The sequence below is a fragment of the Notamacropus eugenii genome, chromosome 1 (assembly GCF_028372415.1).
Source record: "Notamacropus eugenii isolate mMacEug1 chromosome 1, mMacEug1.pri_v2, whole genome shotgun sequence".
NCBI classification, from domain to species: Eukaryota; Metazoa; Chordata; class Mammalia; order Diprotodontia; family Macropodidae; genus Notamacropus; species Notamacropus eugenii.
The window spans coordinates 638,633,092-638,647,447 of record NC_092872.1 but is presented as its reverse complement, the minus strand read 5'-3'; the positions used below and the strand labels follow the sequence as shown (position 1 = coordinate 638,647,447).

Sequence of the window (14,356 nt, the reverse complement as noted above, 5' to 3'; positions counted from 1 at the left end):
AGCTAATTCTGTTGTGTTTTGTCATGTGAGAGATAATAAAACCAGATATAAAAAGATGCCTCAAATGCTGTCTTTGGAAGAGCTCACAGTAGGGAGTGAGGAGGAAGAAGGAGGTAGCATATTGCCTCTGTAATAATTATGTGACTCACACCAAATAGCATTTCATCTCTATCTTTATACCTTTGTAACAGGCAGTCCCACATGCCTGGAATGCTCTGCATCTTTACCTCTGCCTCTCAGAATCCCTGCCTCCCTTCAAAGTGCAGGTCAAACGCTTTCCCCTATTCTAAGCCTGTTTAAACCCTCCCAGAATAAGTGCTCTTTTCACTCTTAAATTACTTTGAATTTACTTATCTGTTTATCTGATGCAACCCTTTCCTCTGCCTGGAATATAATTTCCTTTCAGGCAAGGACAAGTTTTATATATATATATTTTAAATTTTGCATTCCCAGTATCTAATACAATGCCTAGGAGAAATTACTGAGAACAAGTCTATCTGCTACTAAAACATCCCACTCTGGTTATTTTTTGGGGGTGGGGTGGGGGCAGGGAACAGCATGCCATAATGGATAGAGTACTGGACTTGGAGTCAGGACTTAAGTTCAAATCCCACCTGAGATACCAGCTTAGTTGTCAGGCCTAGAGGCCTAAGGGCTACCCAAGTCTTACCTTACCTATCGCAGGTCTTCGGCTGGCCAAACTGGATAAACATATGAGAGAAGAGACTTTCCAGAGTCGAACAAGGGTTAGGCTTTATTCAGGGTCTTGGTTACATGTGCAGGGGGAATTCTTCCTCAGGAGAGAGAAATCCTCTTCCCAAGGAGGCAAAGATCTTACAGTAAGAGAATGGAAGCAGGAGTGGGAGAGGGAAGAGGGAAGAGGGGAGAGGGAAGAGGGGAGAGGGAAGAGGGGCCTTCTGTCCTCTAAGGGCCCCTCAGTGCTAAGAGCGCCTTCAGGCTTTCCTGACCCTACTTAAGCTCTCCCGCCGCATAGTTTGCACCTGAATACCGTGCCTGTTCTCAGCCCTTAGACAACAATAGGTGTGCTCAGACTATGGATTAATCTTGAGGGCGGGGATGCTCTCCCCAGCAAGTTTCCCACGGGGAAGAGGCAAAAATGCCCGAGATAGCCCGGATCGCACACCTCAATTCTCAGCTGTTCCCTGGGGGGCCTCATGAGAACTCTAAGGTTTAGAAGTCCTAACCTTTACCTGCCCGAGACTGTCCACATAGAACTGAGCTTACACCCCCAACACTTAGTGACCCCGGAAAATTAATTTAACCTCTAGCCTCTCTGCAAAATGAAAGGGTTGGATCCATTGACCTCTAGGGCCCCTTCATTTCTAAATCTATGATTTTATGATGCCAGTGGGAATGGCTTGTTTCCCGGTAACAAGTGGCAGCTTGAAACTCCAATTGAAGCTGCCAAAATGTTGGTACTTCTAATGCAATGTTAATATCAGGTGGGGTCAATAATGAAGGTGAATTTAAACACAGCCTCAAAATCCTCCCCTTTAGAAAGATAGACCAACATGTTCTTGCAGAAATGACAGTCCTGGACCTCCAGAATGAGTGAGGGCATGTAGTAACACAGCTATCTCTGGCAAGTCTTGTTTATGAAAAAAAGAAAAGTCATCTCACTTATTGATGGATCTGTATTATTAGGGTTTTTATGGGAAGCAATTTAGACAAGTTTATGCAGCAGAAGAATATGCTGAAAATTTCCCATTTGCCTGGGGTGAACCAAAGCTATTTAGCAGCTATTAGCATGCTACCAGTCTCTTCCCTTGACTAAATCCTTTAGAAAAGGGCTTGGCAGGAATTTTCTGACACAACTGGATTTTGTCCCAGGTTGTTGCGTGCCTAGATCAATTCAAATATTTTCTGAATTTTTGGCACTCAGTTGAATGCCTTCCTCCATTTCAAACCTCCGCATGTTGAGATCTCGCCCGGACGTGTGGCTGAAGCAATGGTCTAGGACGGAGGTTTTGTTGGCTGTGGTTATATGTAGCTAAGACTTCCTTGCTGTGGATTTAAGGAAGTTCCTTGATGAAACCAAGCCTCAGAGAAGTAATTTTTAAAAATTGTGTTGAAGAACTTTGGAAGGAAGTAGGCTTGGGTTCTACAGATGGTTTGCTCTTTCTTTTAAACTTGGTTTCCCTTCCCCTGTCTAGTAGTTGGCTGTGAGCAAGTAAATTAGCAGTGGTTCCCAACCAGATTAGCTGGCTCTCACAGTCAATGTGGTGAATACAGTTAGTCAATCAATTAGTAAAATGTATTGAGTGTCTACTATGTGCCAGGGGGTGTGCTAAGCACTAGGGATACAAAGAAAGGCCAAAGGTAATTCCTGCTCTCAAGGTAATTCTAAATGGAGGAAACTTAAAAGAGTGGAGCAGACAGAAGGGACTTGGGTGAGGGCATGATGGAGAAGTTTAGAGGAGAGCAGCTGGATGGGAAATCAAGAGATGGATTTGCCTGGACATCCTCTTTAAATGGGAATACAATTGTAGGTTACTTCCAGGTCTTCTCCAAGAAGATAAGTAAAGATAAATTTGAGATGCTTATGGGACACCCAATATGAAATGTCTAATAGGCAATTGGTCTAATAGGACTGGAGCTTGGGAGAGATAATAGAGCTAGGCTTTCTGATTTGAGAGTTAACTTTGTGGGGATGATAATTAAACCAGCAGAAGTTATTGAGACCAATAAGTGAGACAGTGGAGGGGAGAGAGAGAGAGAGAGAGAGAGAGAGAGAGAGAGAGAGAGAGAGAGAGAGAGAGAGAGAGAGAGAGAGAGAGAGAAGTTAGGTATCACAGTGCTGGACTTAGAGTCAGAAGACCTGAGTTCAAATCCTACCTCAGACTTTTGTTTGCTGGATGACCCTTGGCAGGTCACTCAAATTCAGTCTCAGTTTTATCATCTGGAAACTGAGGAAGTTGACCACTTGATAGCTTCTAATATCCCTTCTAGCTCTAAATATATAAGAACAGAATCTTGGGGTATACTCACCATTACAGGGGGAGATATGCATCATAATTCAGCAAATGAGACTGAGAAGAGCTCAGACAGATAAGAGGAGAAGCAAGAGAGACATGTGACAAAAACCCAGAGAGGAGAGAATATCCTAGAGGGAACTGTAGTTAATAGAATCCAATGCTGCAGAGAGATTAAGAAGGAGCATTAGGAAATAGTCCTTCAATTTGTCAATTGAGAGATCATTGGTAACTTTAGAGAGAGACTGTAGGTGTAGAATATTATATAAGAATATAAACTTCTATGACTTTTATGTCTTATTGCAACCTGGACCCAACCCTTTGTAATGGTAAGGGAATTTGAAGATCTTCCCTGCCTCTTAATAGGCCCATGTGACCTGCTTTGAGCTTTGACCCAGGTCACAGCCTGAGTCACATGGAGGTGATGGTGGGAGGAACTTGCTGAATGGGTGGAGCAGGAAGAGAGAGTGAGGTGGAGCTGAGAGAGAGAGGAGGCAGAGCAGAGCAGAGCAGAGCAGCTAGTGTGAGTGAGAAAGGGAGTAATTTTGCCTAAGGGAGCTTGTTTGTGGGGAGGCCTGACAGAGGGAAAATCTGGGGACGGCTGTGCTCCTGGCATTGATAATGAATATAGATTTCCTTGTTACTATGATGGATTTGGCTTTCTGGTTTCATCTTTGAGGAAGAGAGTTTATGTTTTGTGCATTTACCCTGGAAATATGCATGCATATCCATAGTGACTGCTGTGGGTATTGCATTGGTGCTACACCCTTCCAAACTAATTTTAACTTTCTCACCTTATCACCCTCTGTGGTCCAGACAGACTGGACCTCACACTCAATATTCCATCTCCCATCTTCATGTCTTTGTATTGGTTGTCCCCTATACCTGCCATGCTCTCTTTCTTCATTTTTGCCTTAGTATCCTTTGTTTCTTTTAAAATTCTAGCTCAGGATGGGATCATATCTTAAAAAAAAATGAAATCAAGCAGTGAAAGATAAGATATTGGGAGGAGAAAGGGAGAATTGAATGGGGCAAATTATCTCTCATAAAAGAGGCAAGCAAAAGACTCATTAGTGGAGGGATAAAGAGGGGAGGTGAGAGAAAAACATGAAGTCTACTCTCATCACATTCCACTAAAGGAAAGAATAAAATGCCTACTCATTTTGGTATGAAAACCTATCTTACAATACAGGAAAGTGGAGGATAAGGGGATAAGCAGAGTGGGGGGGGATGATAGAAGGGAGGGCATGGGGAGGAGAGTGCAATTTGAGGTCAACACTCATGGGGAGGGATAGGATCAAAAGAGAATAGAAGTAATGGGGGACAGGATAGGATGGAGGGAAATATAGTTAGTCCTATACAACACAACTATTATGGAAGTCATTTGCAAAACTACACAGATTTGGCCTATATTGAATTGCTTGCCTTCCAAAGGGAAGGGGTGGAGAGGGAGGGAGCTAAAGAAGTTGGAACTCAAAGTGTTAGGATCAACTGTAATGTTCTTACCACTAGGAAATAAGAAATACAGGTAAAGGGGTATAGAAAGCTATCTGGCCCTACAGGACAAAAGAGAAGACAGAGACAAGGGCAGAGAGGGATGATAGAAGAGAGAGCAGATTGATCATAGGGGCAATTAGAAGGCTTGGCGTTTGGGGGGGGAGAGGAGAAAAGGGGAGAAAATTTGTAACCCAAAATTTTGTGAAAATGAATGTTAAAAGCTAAATAAAAAAAAAAAATGAAAAAAAAAATTCTAGCTCACACATCATCTTTTACATGAGGCTTTTCCCACCATCCCCCCAAAAGGCAGTATCATCCCCTACTTCTGTTTCTTTGGATTTATTTTGTATTTACTGATTCAGGGTATCCCCAAAGTCTTAGTGCAGCTGAGACTTAAAACTTCATTAGGAAGTATAGACCAATATATGTCATTGTATGCCAAGATAAAGTCAAAATGGGTACATGATTTAGACATAAAAGGTGATATCATAAGCAAATTAGGGGAATATGGAATAGTGTACTTGCCAATCTGTGGTTAAGGGAAGAATTTATGACCAAGCAAGATATAGAGAGCATTACAAGATTTAAAATGAATAATTTTGATCAATAAAGTCAAAAAGTTTTTGCACAAGCAAAATCAATGCAACCAAGATTAGAAGGAAAGCAGAAAACTAGGAAAATTTTTTACAGCAAGTCTCTGATAAACCCCGAATTTCTCAAACATATAGAGAACTAAGTCAAATTTATAAGAATACAATTTATTCCTCAATTGAAAAATTGACAAACAGGAAGTTTTTTGTTTAGATGCAGAAATTAAAGCTATCTATAGACATATGAGAAAATGCTCTAAATCACTATTGATTAGAGAATTCAAATTCTGAGGTACCATTTCTCACCTATCAGAGTGGCCAATATGGCAGAAAAGGAAAATGATGCAAGGATGTGGGAAAATTGGGACACTAATCCACTGTTGGAGTTGTGAACTGAGTTAACTATTCAAGAGAACAATTTGGAACTATTGTTTATGTCCTTTGATCCTGCAATAGCACTACTAGGTCTGTGTCCCAAAGAGATTTTTTAAAAAAGGAAAAGGACCCATATGTACAAAATTATAGCAACTCTTTTTGTTTTGGCAAAAAATTGGAAATTGAAAGGATGCCCATCAGTTAGGGAATGGCTGGACTAGTTGTGATATATGATTGTGATGGAATACTGTTGGACTGTAAGAAATGATGAATAGGATGGTTTCAGAAAAACCTGGAAAGGCTTACATGAACTGATGCAAAGTGAAATGAGCAGGTAGAATGTTGTACACAGTAACAACAATATTGTGCAATGATCAGCTGTGAATGACTTAGCTTTTCTCAGCAATACAATGATCCAAGGTAGACTTATGATGAAAAATGCCATCTATCTCCAGAGAAAGAACTAATGGAATCTGAATGCAGATCAAAGCATCTTTAAAAAAAAAAGCTTTCTTTCTTTTTTTTGTCTGGTGCTTTCTTTCACAACATGATGAATACAGAAATATATTTTACATGACTGTACATGTATAGCCTATATTGATTGACTTCTCATTGAGGGTTTAGGGGACAGAGGAAGTGAATTTGAAACTCCAAATAAAAAAAAATGAATACTAATAATTTTTTTACATGCAATTGAAAAATATAAAATATCTGGAAAAAACTGCACTAACACTTTTTGAGTCATTCCTATAGAATGTTAGTTTATTGAGGGCAGGATCTATTTTATTTTTGTCATTGTATTTCCAGCACAATGCCTTGTCTATACATTTTTGGATATTTTCCGACTGTACAAGGCAGAGAAGTATATTTTTTCTTCTCTGGGGCCAAGTTTGGTCATTATAATTTCATTCATTCACATTATTATAATCATTGTGTATATTGTTTTCCCCAGTCTTGTTAATTTCACTGTACATTAGTTCATAAAAGTCTTTACATTCTTCTTTGAATTTGATTTATTATATTTTCAATTCCAGCTACAATAGCCCCACTATATCTTCAAGAAGAAATACAAATTTGGCAGTTTAATCACCCTTCTAGAGATTGTAGACTTCCTCGTTTGGAGAGAGAAACAGTGAAAGGACTAAAAGAACTTCTTTCCTGAGAGACTGAGGGAGTTAACTGTCATGTATAAGAAAACTAAAATAGAGTAATATCAACATTTATCAAGACAAAAATTTTTGAAAGACATAAGAACTCTGATCAATGTAATGACCAACCATAATTTCAGAGGACTGATGATGAAGCATGTTACCTATCTCTTATCAGAGAGTGATAAACTCACATTGCAGAATGAGACATTTATTTTTTGGACCTTTCCATGGTGAGAATTTCTTGTCTTGTCTATGCAAATTCTTCAAGGCTGTTTTTTTTTTTTTTTAGTGGGGGGGAGAGAAAACAAATTTTTATAAATTAAAAAAATAAAAATAGAAAAAAATGAATGAAATATTTTCTGAGTTAACTTAGTTAAATTCTAATGTGTTGGAGAAAGCATCCTGAAAAGAACTCTTGACAGATTTTGACCATCATTCTGAGAGAGATAAATAATGAGATTGTGTCTAGATCTTTGATCTTCCTTTTCACCATAGTAACTTTCTCTAGTCAGGGTTTTTTTCTCCATTGTTGACTCGTTTTCCCAGCTAATTACTTGACTTTTAACTCTTTGTTAAAGTAGAGATCTGCTCACAGGGTGGAGGATGCACTGTTCCAAGCTTCAGTGGTTTTGTGCAACTGTTTTCAGAGATACTTCTAAGAACCTGTAAGTTTTCATTTCTTCCAACGTGATATGATCTAAGGACAGGGGTTTACTACTGTGTTCTGTTCTGTGAGTGACCACAAGCATTCCTTTCTGCCCAGGAACTGTGAGGAGGGTCTCGCCTCCACTGTGGCCAAGCTCTCTTGTGCTAGTGCTCCTTCTCTCCCTGGGATTGCCACTGAGAACTAGGACATGGATTTGAGAATGGGCAGAGTAACAGAGTCCTGCGTCAGTGCTAGTGAAGAGGCCCCTGTTATCTCCTACTGATCAGCTGTTCGACCCCGTTGCCATTTGTGGGCTGAGCACTCTGGAAGCAGCCATTGCTGTTGCTGATTTAGTCATTCCTAAGCCCTACTCCTGGTTTGTTGGGGCCTGCTCTGCACTGCACTACATGAGCTCCTCTTTCATCCTGATGGAGCAGACCTTTCCTACCAACCTTCCAAGTTGTTTCAGGTTGGCAATTTGTTTTGTTCCATCTTTTTGTGGGTTCTGCTGCTCTATAATTTGTTTAGAATTATTTTTAAAAGGTATTTGGAGGGGTTTGGGGGAGAGCTCCAGTGAGTCCCTGCCTTTCCTCCACCATCTTGGCTCCATCTCCCATGATTGTGTCCAGAGTTGAGAAGTTGGCAGTTACAGTTGACAGTCATTAAATCTACAAATATTTATTAAGTATGTACTTTGTGCCAGGGACTATACCAAGTGCTAGGAGAACAAAAGAAGGCAAAAGACAGTCTCTGTACTTAAAGATCTTGTAGTCTAATGTAGGGAGTGACATGCAAACAACTATGCACCCGTGAGGTAAATTGGAGCTAATCAAGAGTGGGAAGGCATTGGCATTAAGAGACATTAGAAAAGGCTTCTTGTAGAAAGTTGAATTTTGAAGGGAACTCCAGGTGTGGGGACAGCTAGTAAAAATGTTTGGAGCTGGGAGATAGAGTGTCTTGTTTTAGGAACAGCAAGGAGATCAGTCTCACTGGGTCACAGAGTACATGGCTGTGAATAATGTATAAGAACCCTAGAGAGGTAGAAAGGAGTTCATCTATGAAGGGCTCTGATCACCAGAAGATTTTATATTTGATGTTGGGTAGGATGGTCTGGTGAGAAGAAAGACATGAGGCAGGGGATCAACCAGAAAGCTTTAGTAGTACCAGAGATGATAAGAGCTTGAACCAGTCTGGTGTCAGTGGTAGAGAAGAAAAGGTTTATAGGAGAGCTGCTAGAAGGGTAAAATCATTAGGACTTGGAATAGATTAGATCTGGTCAGGAGAGGGAATGAGGAGTTGAGAATGATACTTAGATTGTGAGCCTGGGTTATTGTGAGGATGGTGGTACCCTCATCTATAGGAAAGATGGAAAGAGGTTAGAGGTAATTGTGGCTGTGATCTTGCTCATAGAGTCTTTTGGTTGTTGTTTAGCCATTCTGCCAGTTGGGTCCAACTCTCTGTGACCCCATTTAGGGTTTTCTTGGCAGAGATACTGAAGTGGTTTGCCATTTCCTTCTCCAGCTCATTTTACAGATGAGGGAACTGAGGCAAACAGGATTAAGTGACTTGCCCTGGGTCACATAGCTAGTAAGTGTCTGAGGCTGGATTTGAACTCAGGAAGATGAGTCTTCCTGACTTTAAGCCAGCCCTCTATTCACTAGGCCACCTTGCTGTCCCTACCTTGTTGAAAAATTTAAATGTCTATGCATTATTTACTATTTGTTAATAAATTATATAACTAGTAACAATGAAGTTTGTTCAAGCTTGTCATAATCATAGTAATAGCCAGCATTTTCATAGTGCCTTGGTTGTCATCTTTCATCTTCAGAGGACAAAATGACATCCCCATTGTAAAATAAAATGTGGCTGATCAGACCAAAATGATCTCGGAATGCTCTACCACAGGTTGGGCACAGGTAGTCTGTATGAATATTTTGGGGTGGATATCCCAAATTTGCATATCCTGTGTTTGCCTTGTGCTGTCTCAATTCTGCTTTGCTCAAAGAGCACAGCACTTTTCCTTACATGGGCACGCCATGCTGAGCGGTCCTGTGCCAGTGTCTCCCATGTTGCAGAGTCAAATCCAAAGTTATTGAGAGAGACCTTGAGAGTGTCCTTGTATCGTTTCTTCTGTCCACCATATGATCGCCTGCCCCATGCAAGTTCTCCATAAAATAGTCTTTTTGGCAAGTGTACATTTTGCATTTGAATAACCCGTCAGAGCTGGGCTCTCTGAAGCATCATTTGAATACTTGGCAGTTCAGCTCGAGCAAGGACTTCAGTGTCTGGTATCTTATCCTGCCAGGTGATCCTCAGAATCTTCCTAAGACAGTTCAAATGGAAGCAATTCAGTTTCCTGCCATGGCTCTGGTAGACTGTCCATGTTTCACAGGCATATAACAATGAGATCAGCACAACGGCTCTGGAGACCTTCAACTTGGTAGTCAGTCTAATACCTCTTCTCTCCCAAACCTTTCTTCAGAGCTCAAACACTGAGCTAGCTCTGGCAATGCGTGCATCAACTTCATTATCAATGTGTACATCCCTGGAAAGTACACTGTCAAGGTAAGTAAACTTATCCACAGCATTCAAAACTTCTCCATTTGTTATAATTGATGGTTCCATGTATGGATTGTGTGGTGGTGGCTGATGGAGTACCTGTGTTTTCTTGGTATTAATTATTAGGCCAATATTAGCACAGGCAGCAGAGAATTGATCCATACTTTGTTAATCTCAGCTTCAGAGGCTGCATTGAGCGCATAATCATCTGCAAACAGAAAATCACGCAGCAACACTCCCTCCACTTTGGTCTTGGCTTGTAGCCTTTCCAAATTGAAGAACTTGCCATCAGTATAGTAGTTGACCTTGATGCCATGTTCATCCTCATTGAAAATATTTGACAAAATGGCTGAAAACATCATGCTAAAAAGCATGGGAGCAAGCATACAGCCCTGTTTCACTCCATTGGTGACTGGGAAGGTACGAGAGCTTTGTCCATTATCCAGAACCTGGGAAAACATGCCATCATGAAATTGATGTACAATATTGATGAACTTCTCCAACTTCTCATGACTAATGGTGTCAAAGGCCTTGGTCAGATCCACAAACGTTGTGTATAGACCTCTGTTCTGCTCCTGGCATTTCTCCTGGAGTTGTTGGGCAGCAAACACCATATTGACTGTTCCTTGACCCTTTCTGAAGCCACACTGGCTCTCAGGTAGTGCCTATTATGTGCCAAGCACCATACTAAGTGTTTTACAAGTATTATCTCTTTTTGTCCTCACAGCAGCCCTTGAAGGTAGGTGCTAGGTACTATTGTTATCCTCGTTTTACAAATGAGGAAACTGAGACAGACAGAGGTTAAAGTGACTTGCCCAAGGTCACACAGTTAATAAGTGTCTGAGGTCAGCTTTGAATTTAGGTCGTCCTGACTTGAAGCCCAGCATTCTAAACATTGTGCTACCTATGATCTCTCAGACTGGGGTTTGAGAGAGGAGAGAAAGCTTATGGGATGGACGTTTCCCTGGTTTATTTTCTATCTGGAGTTGAGGATCAGAACTAGTTGATCAGTCAGTGAGAGGTTTTGTTAATTTCTAGTAATTTCTAAGGAAATACCCAAACATACTCTTTGATGGCTTTAGAACCTTGGGAAAATTAATAACGAAATTATCAATTGGCTGTTAAAGAGAGGGGTCATCATCAATAAAAGTTGCTGCGTATTCATACACCATAAATTGTTTAACCATTTCCTAATTTATAGGTATCTATTTTTTGTTCCCATTGCTTTGATGGACAAAAACTGCTATGAAATTTTGGATATGTCAAAGACCTTTCTTTCGGTCTTTGATCTCTTTGGGGTCTGTGACAAGCCGTGGGTTTCAAGGTCAAGGGTATAGACTTTTTACTCTTTTAAAACATTATGATTCCAAATTGCCCTCCAAAATGATTGGAAAGCACATAGACCTGCTGACAGCATATTAGTGCAGAAAACCTTTTGAAATGGTGCTCTTGAAAGGTGGGGACATTAGTTTAATTTTCCACAGCAAAGGAAGGGAGCCATTGTGCTTTGTGCTGTCTTGCAGAAGATGGATTAGATTTGTTTTGCTTGGCTCTGGAGGACATGAGTAGGATTAATGGGAAGAGGCTGGAGAAAGGCAGATTTAGTTTAGAAGTAAGGAAAAATTTCCTAATAAGTGGAGCCACCCAAATAGTGGAATAATTGGGAGACGGTGGATTTGTCCTCACAGGAAGTCTTCAAATGGAGTCAGGGCATGCTACAGAGGAGATTCCCATTCAGATGTAGTTGGGGCTGAGAACTTGTCAGTGATTTTATTTTATTTTTTTGGTCTGAGGAAATTAGAATTTTTTTGCTCTTTATGAACTGAATCTGTCCCTGTGGTCTGATTTCTTAGACTTTGGTATGAACTGCTTAATCTGCGGCCAAAGAGAAAATGAGAAATTGTGCTTTTGTGCTCTCACTTTGGACTCAAAAAGGCGAAAACACGTTCTGGATCCGCATGTCCTTGTCTTTAGTTTGGAGTAATTAATGGTCTAGAACTAGCCTCCAAACCTTAGGGGAGAGTGACGCCTAGTGGCAATTGCTTTTGTAGAATTTTAAAAGCTTTATTCTTTGGAAAAAAATGGAAACCATTGCTACAGTTTAAGTGAAAACAAATCTGGGAATATTATTTGACCACCATCTTAAAAGGATTCAAGAATGTGCTGTGACTTTAAAAAATATATGTGGTCTTAGGCTGCTTAATAGAAAAGTAATACTGACATCATCAAAAGTCATAGTCCCACCCACAGAATTTTAGACATGGAAGGGACTTTAGAGGTCTGCTCTTGGCTGGATCCATGCTGGTCCTAAGTTCTCCCAGAGCATCCTGGGTCATCTCCCGTCATCCTGATGAATATCTGGTCACTGAATTCAGATGGCTCTGGAGGAGAAGTGAGGCTGGTGACCTGCACAGCCCTCCCTTACTCAAAACAAAGTCAAGTGCAAGTCATGTCATTATTTCTCTGATGGTATGGTCTTCTTCGGCAACGAAGGATGAACACACAAAAGTTCAAGGTCAGGACTGGATGAAATTGAAGGATGAGGCAATTAGCAATACCTCTTTTACTGAGTAATAGCAACAAGGATATAAATGTTTAACATTATGTGTATGTATACTTTTACATATACACACATACACACATACATATACACACATATAATATACACTCTCTCTCTCTCTCCATATATATGTATAATGGCTACTCAAGGAGGACTAGCCTCTCTAGTGTGAGGGCTTACTGAGCCCTTTTGTGTCTGCTCATCCACCTTTTGTGTCCATCTATCTCAGCAAATAGGCTAAATCAGGTTGAGGGTAACCGAAAGGCCACACGCCTGCTGGTGAGTTAGGGAGTATCTACCTGAAGCACGTGAAAACTTCCCTCAGAAGAATGGGTCAATGAGAACAGTTTGTTCCAATGGCCATGAAGTCAAGCACTGTGGAACAATGCAGAGCACTTTGAATTTGGTCAAACATCAAAGACACCAAGGTCATCCACTGCATCCTGAGCCATCAACAATCATCCTGACTTTTGTCTTGCCATTGGACTTCTTTGACTCTGGAAGAGAGAATGAGGTTGATCATTTTATGAAACTCTACCTCACTTAAATCCAACTAGCTTGTGAGTTAAGACATCAGTCTGTGATGTCATTGGTGCTCTTAGAAAACAAACAATTATAATATGTGTAAACACACATGCATATGTGTATATATAAATATATACATGTATACAAATATATGGTACATATCATATAATGCATTCATAGATGTAATATTATGTATATGTATACACATATACATATATACACACATAGATACATATAGATAGATAGATATAGACATATAGATATGAAATATCGACAGGTATAGCGCTCTAGGGTCCCCCCTATTCACAAGCACCCATTTAGGGAGCAAGGGCAGTAGATAAGGAGTTGAATGAGAAGTCTGTCAAATCTTTAAGCACCTATTGTATGCCAGGATTTCCTCTCCCTTTTTGATGCTGACTTGCGTGAGATTTCTGTCACCAAAAGCAGGATGTAATGTAACTTGGCAATCAACCAAAAACAATACTCTGTTATGGTTTTTCCTCTGTTTTCCTGTGGGTCTCTATGGCTTAGGACTGTGCATACTGATGCCCTAGAGGCCTGTTAACCCGGTAGTGCCCAAAGCTTGGCCAGAAAATGTGACTCTCTTGACAAGGTCATCTAGTCCACCTTCTTCCCTTCACAGGGCTATGATATGGATCTAATGCACATAAGATGTGGATATAAGATTGTGTTCAGTTCTAGGTGACTTGGAGAACCAGAGAATACCAGAGTTAGAAGAGAGCTTTAGAGGTCATCTGATACAACCTCCCACCTAGTTCAGAAATCCATTCTCATACAGCATGCTTTGACACATAGTCATGCAGTCTTTGCTCAAATACTTGAGTGGGGAGGATCCTGCTCCTCCTAAGAAGGGGGTGTATTTTATTTTGAGTGTCTCTGATCATCACAAGGCTTTCTTGATACTGAGCAGACATTTGTCTCCTTGTAACTTTTGTCTGTTGATCTTACTTCTGGCCCTTGGTATTGTACAATCTTTGCCTAATTCTTTCATCTTCTGAAATTCTGCTCTGGGAAGAAATAATCCATATTTGCTGATTGCTGCACCTGATCCCACTGTTTCAGGTAGGTCTCCTGGCCATGCTTTCCTTCATTTCCTACTCCCAACCTCATCAGTTATTCCAATTCTAAAACCATGATTAAATTAATTCTGCCATAGTTTTTGAAAGGGGTATGATAATCTACTCCCCACTGGCCTCACTCACAAAAAGATCAAAATTACTCTCTCTGTGTTATCTTCCATTAGAAAATAAATATATTCAAGGAAGAAACTATATTTGCTTTTTAATTTGTATCTTTACTTTAGCTCAGTGCTGGGCACCTAGTGAGTACTTAATATTTTTTCATTTGTAACACTAGGGGTCGCTGTATAACAAGGTTTAGGGGGAAGGTGACCCTGAATTCACAACATCTCACTTTTTCTTCCAAACCACCTCTGGGGT

General features: G+C 40.4%; 1 long non-coding RNA gene across 1 annotated transcript in view; it reads right to left on the bottom strand.

Moving 5' to 3' along the window:
* Positions 1-5,230: 5,230 nt before the first annotated feature.
* The window catches only part of LOC140520927 (uncharacterized), a 39,180-nt gene continuing 30,054 nt past the window's right edge, over positions 5,231-14,356 (bottom strand). Inside the window, exon 5 of the long non-coding RNA XR_011972715.1 lies at positions 5,231-12,868. This is a non-coding gene — a long non-coding RNA (uncharacterized lncRNA). The remainder of the gene's footprint in view (positions 12,869-14,356) is intronic.